This window comes from Anabrus simplex, chromosome 3 (assembly GCF_040414725.1).
Source record: "Anabrus simplex isolate iqAnaSimp1 chromosome 3, ASM4041472v1, whole genome shotgun sequence".
NCBI lineage: Eukaryota > Metazoa > Arthropoda > Insecta > Orthoptera > Tettigoniidae > Anabrus > Anabrus simplex.
The window spans coordinates 393,602,912-393,608,580 of record NC_090267.1 but is presented as its reverse complement, the minus strand read 5'-3'; the positions used below and the strand labels follow the sequence as shown (position 1 = coordinate 393,608,580).

The 5,669-nt window shown below is 45.5% G+C and overlaps 2 non-coding genes across 2 annotated transcripts; both read left to right on the top strand.

Moving 5' to 3' along the window:
• The first annotated feature begins 3,296 nt into the window (after positions 1–3,296).
• Positions 3,297–3,369, top strand: TRNAR-UCG (transfer RNA arginine (anticodon UCG)). Its single transcript has one exon. It is a non-coding gene; the product is annotated as a tRNA-Arg (tRNA).
• A 1,416-nt stretch (positions 3,370–4,785) lies between these two features.
• On the top strand, positions 4,786–4,858 carry TRNAR-UCG (transfer RNA arginine (anticodon UCG)). The gene has a single exon. It is a non-coding gene; the product is annotated as a tRNA-Arg (tRNA).
• Positions 4,859–5,669: the final 811 nt, after the last annotated feature.

Sequence of the window (5,669 nt, the reverse complement as noted above, 5' to 3'; positions counted from 1 at the left end):
AGGCTTAGAACTGGCTACGTCTCTTAAAACATAGGTGCGTTTAAAAGTTGCGAAGAAACTCCTTGTCAAGTTATCACACAGTTAAAAATATAACAATCAATTTATGTTTTTGATATATCAACGAAAATATCTCGTCATTTTCAATAGCAGTCTTCTAATCATTTAAAAAATCGTAATATTTACACAGTGCAGAGGAAAATCCTTTTCAGTACGGCCACAATATTTATAGATACAACTAATCAGCTTATCCAATTCTCTGTGTGTAAGCCAATCTGGCCAATGCTCTCAAACGTATCCTGAAGTCACCGGCTTCTTCCAGTTTTTGCAGTACTCTTTTCAACCTTTCATCGTACCTTATGTACATCTTTTTCCTCTTGTTGCCAGGTCTCCGATCTCGTTCCGTTTAATTAAGAAACTCGAGCGAACTGCTTCATCTTTCAGACAGTTAATTAAGAAACAGATATTGGGGTCTTTCTCCCAATTATATTGTTTAGCTTCCTGTGCCAGCCTTCATCAACCTTATTTGTTCGGTGTTGCTTCCCAAAAATATTCCACAGTTCTACAAGTACCTTTACATTATCGAGACACTGAGTAACAAAGTAGTCCGAAAACGCGGTAACTTTTTTCTGACTGTGGAGCGTCTGACGTGATTATCAGCCAGCATTCATCAATGAAATCCGGTGGTATTAACGCCAATGCTGCAAATGTTTTGCAAAACCTTTGAACCTCTATGTTTTCCTTGTACTCTAGTGTCAGTCCGATATCCTGGATCTTCCTCCAAAGGCACTGATTAAAATAAAAATTGCAATCGGATAATGCTGCAGTTTGAAAGAAGCTTGATAGCATTGATAACGGCGGTTTCAAAATCTGTTTTTGTTGTTGTTGTTGTTGTTGTTGTGTCTGGGGTTTCCATCCACCAGACCAAATTAGTAATATCTGTAAAGAGGCGTTTGTATGTCTCCTCTGCCTTATCCGGAAGCAAAGCGAAAAGTGTGGGGTATATGTGTATCTCATCTTCGGTTGTGCCGATGTCCACATGAATGCTATGTAGTTGAGTGAACTGTCTTGAACAACTATCGAACGTTCCGTCCATGAAAAAGTTCATGCCGTTATTTAGTAAACTGCGAGCTTCTTCCACGCCAAATTCTATCAGCTGCGGTCAGTAATAGAAGAATCATCCACTTTCAGAAACCTACTGCCATCAGGTAAAGTGAATAGTTAGTTGGAAAATAGCCTATAGTTCAGAGCTGTTTCTTGGATTCCATCGGCACCTAGTGCTATTCTCCTTTCCTTGCAGATTACCGATTTTACTTTTCCATAACGAGGAAACTCGGGTACAAATTCATATCCTCTGTTCTGCAGGTTCCTGGAAATAAAATACATAATTATATAGGGTATTCGTATGTCAGTGCAGTACAATGTTTATAAAATACTTACACACTAGAATGGAGGCCATTTATAAATATAATCTTCTTCTTCCTCTTCCACATGTTCCCACACCTATAGGGTCGTGGGTACGAATTGTTTCGCAAATTGTGAATTGACCCTGTTTTACGGCCGGATGCCCTTCCTGACGCCAAACCTATATGGAGGGATGTAATCACTATCGCGTGTTCCTGTGGTGGATGGTAGTGTGGTGTGTTGTCTGAATATGAAGAGGAAAGTGTTTGGATGCAGCACACAAACACCCCGTCTCCGAGCCAGAAGAATGAACCCAACGCGATTAAAATCTCCGACCCGGCCGGGAATTAAAATTAGTACCCTCTGAACCGAAGGCCTCAACGCTGACCATTCAGCCAAGGAGTCGGACCATTAATATAATGATTAAGATATATAAATACAAACCTGAAACTCCTGCCAAAACACCTGATGAACAGGAACTGATACGTCCTCCCTCACACGCTTTCTGCATACCTCCATTCTTTTCCTTATTTCGATATCTGCAACATTCGATACACAAGTATGTTCCCTGTATCTTCCTTTGATGACAAGATGATCACCAGTGTTTTTTTAACGCTCCAGAACAGCGGAAATTCTTCTGTTGTACACAGAGCCACGAAATAAGTCCTTCCCATTTTCTGTATCGATATTCGTTTAACACCAAGGATGGTTGTCCCATTCGCGTCTTAATCACTTCTACCCCGCTATAACTCATTTTATTTAGAACTGATTGTCAAGACAGACGAACGAAGAATGCTGTTTACAAAATGTGAACACATGCGTGGAATGAATATGAATATCCCCTTTACACTGACAGTAGTTGGAATTTCTCAGTTGGCTGACTTCGGCCGCCTCTGTGGTGTAGTGGTTAGTGTGATTAGTTGCCACCCCCGGAGGTCCGGGTTCGATTCCCGGCTCTGCCACGAAATTTGAAACGTGGTACGAGGGCTGGAACGGGGTCCACTCAGCCTCGGGAGCTCAACTGAGTAGAGGTGGGTTCGATTCCTACCTCAGCCATCCTGGAAGTGTTTTCCGTGGTTTCCCCCTTTCTCCTCCAGGCAAATGCCGGGATGGTACCTAACTTAAGGCCACGGCCGCTTCCTTCCCTCTTCCTTGTCTATCCCTTCCAATCTTCCCATCCCTCCGCAAGGCCCCTGTTCAGCATAGCAGGTGAGGCCGCCTGGGCGAGGTACTGGTCATTCTCCCCAGTTGTATCCCCCGACCCAATGTCTCACGCTCCAGGACACTGCCCTTAAGGAAACTGCTCTTGAGGCGGTAGAGGTGGGAACCCTCGCTGAGTCCGAGGGAGAAACCAACCCTGGAGGCTAAACAGATTAAGAAGAAGAAGAAGAAGGAGAAGAAGCTGACTTCGACCTCGCGCAGGCGTAAATTTCGCTGTACGTCTTGAGCACGGAGGACCCAACGCTACAGCCTCAAGGGAAGTGTCCTTGATACAACTAGGGAGGAGGACCAGTACCTCGTCCAGGTGTCTTCACCTGCTATGCTGAACATGGTCCTTGTGTCGAATTGGCATTTGCCTGGAAGAGAAATGGAAAACCACAGAAAATCACTCCTAGGATGGCTGAGGCGGGAATCGAACCTCCACTACACACTTGACCTCCCGAAGATGAGTGGACCCCGTTCCAGTCCTCGTACCACTTTTCAAATTTAGTGGCAGAGCCGGAAATCGAACCCAGTCCTCTGCGGAAGGCAGCAAATCACACTAACCACCTTACCACAGAGGCAGTAGTATACAGTGGTATATTTCGTCATTGAACATACAACTCAACCAGTCCAACTACGTGTTTTTACAAGATAACAAGTATCAGTCTAGGGAGTGCCGTCGGAAAGCACGGGACCGTGTGGCCTAACGGATAAGGCGTCGGACTTCGGATCCGAAGATTGCAGGTTCGAGTCCTGTCACGGTCGAAAAATTTTAACTGAGGAGATGAATATTTTTGTATCCTACATCGTAGTCATCGAGTAGTGAGGTTGATAATGCTTGACTTGAAGTATATAAGGAATCTTAGGTATTTGTCATCGACCGTCCTACAACTGTTCTTATATGGTTCGTTTTCGAACTCACATGCATTATCCCTGCCTGCTGCCATTTCTTGATGGATACAGTACTTTGCATCCATCTCTTGATACAGGCCAGAATAAAGTGTAGCTTCCACCGAAGTCCCAGTCAACATCCATGGCTGTGACAACATGGAAGTTGCTGGGGTATGGGTAGTGCTGAGTAATGACATTCGGAGCATGACTAGTGCATCTGAGTGTTATGAAAGGTGCTGCTCGTAGGGTCAGTCGTGCTGCAATAGTACTTTATGACCCAGTGAGGAAAGCAATGGCAAACTACCTCACTCCTCATCTTGCCTAGTACGCCTCATTTTGATGCTGCCATTGGTTTTTGGGGTTTCCTTATAACCGCATAACCTTTGGTGGGGCTATTTGGGGATCCAACCAGCCTCTGGGCTGATGACCTAACAGACATGCATTATCCTTCAGAAACAACACAGCCACTTTCCATCCCATTTGCCTATCTCACCAATCTTTCTCCTCACATTTAATTTGTGGTTGGCTGAATGACAGACTCCTAAACACAAATCATCGTGATGAATTGCAGTATTAATATTATTAAAAAGAACTCATTTCAAAATTAGTTATCTGTAGAAAATCGTCTACTTCATAGGCTATCACATAGATTCTACATCTCCTCCTGGGCTAGGGAATATTCTCTGATTTACTTCCAATGAAGAATACTTTCTTTCTTTCTTAATCTGCTTACCCTCCAGGGTTGGTTTTTCCCTCGGACTCAGCGAGGGATGCCACCTCTACCGCCTCAAGGGCACTGTCCTGAAGCGTGATACTTTGGGTCATGGGGTACAACTGGGGAGAATGACCAGTACCTCGCCCAGGCGGCCTCGCGTGCTATGCTGAACAGGGGCCTTGTGGGGGTTGGGAAGATTGGAAGGGATAGACAAGGAAGAGGGAAGGAAGCGGCCGTGGCCTTAAGTTAGGTACCATCCCGGCATTTGCCTGGAAGAGAAGTGGGGAAACCACGGAAAAACACTTCCTGGATGGCTGAGGTGGGACTCGAACCCACCTCTACTCATTTGACCTCCCGAGGCTGAGTGGACCCCGTTCCGGCCCTCATAGCACTTTTCAAATTTTCGTGGCAGAGCCGGGAATCGAACCCGGGCCTCCGGGGGTGGCAGCTAATCACATTGACCACTACAGCACAGAGGCGGACGTGAACTGTTTCACACATGTAAAACACCATACGTCGAGCGAACTAGAAGATTTGCGAACATGTATCAGAAGTTCATGGCAGTCGTTGTGCGAGACCGTGTGGCCCAATGGATACGGCGTCGGACTTCGGATCCGAAGATTGCAGGTTCGAGTCCTGTCACGGTCAGTGTAGTTTTTCTATTTGTAGGTCGTATCAGCCACACTCTGTTGCTTAAGGAAATCTAGGAGTGTGATGGTAGCAGTCTCTTCTTTTATTGAAGAACACCATGGTGTGATAATCAGAAATAATTGAAAACCACCGTCAGATTTGTAGATGGCAGGGTCCAAACTCATCAGCTGTAGAACTCAAGTGTATTGCCACCGGGCAAGTTGGTCGTGCGGTTAGGGCCGCGCAGATGTGAACTTGCATCCGGGAAATAGTGGGTTCAAACCCCGTGGTTTTCCGTGGTTTCCCATTTACACACCAGGTAAATGTTGGGGCTGTGCCTAAATTAAGGCCACGGCCGCTTCCTTCCCACTCCTAGGCCTTTCTTGTCCCAACGCCGCCATAAGACTTATGTGTGTCGATACGACGTAAAGCACTTAGCAAAAGTTTATTGCTAAGTGACCCGTACCGCGTGTAGGGTAAAATTAGTCGTGATATGTGGTATTATCGTGATACTTTATTTGAACTTCTATCACGGTAATACTAAGCGGAGCAGAGGGTTGTTTTTAAGGAGAATAGTTTCCTTGCTCTGTGACCCTGCAGAGAGCGTAATGGCGCCGATCAAGAAGCCACAGACACAACGACAGAGGAAGTCAAATTGTGAATTGGTGAAAGAAACTAGGTAAATACTACGTTAAATGTGTTGAAGTTAGTGTAAATTGTGTTGTATATTCTGTGTAGTCCGCCTCTGTGGTGTAGTGGTTAGCTGCCACCCCCGGAGGCCCGGGTTCGATTCCCGGCTCTGCCACGAAATTTGAAAAGTGGTATGAGG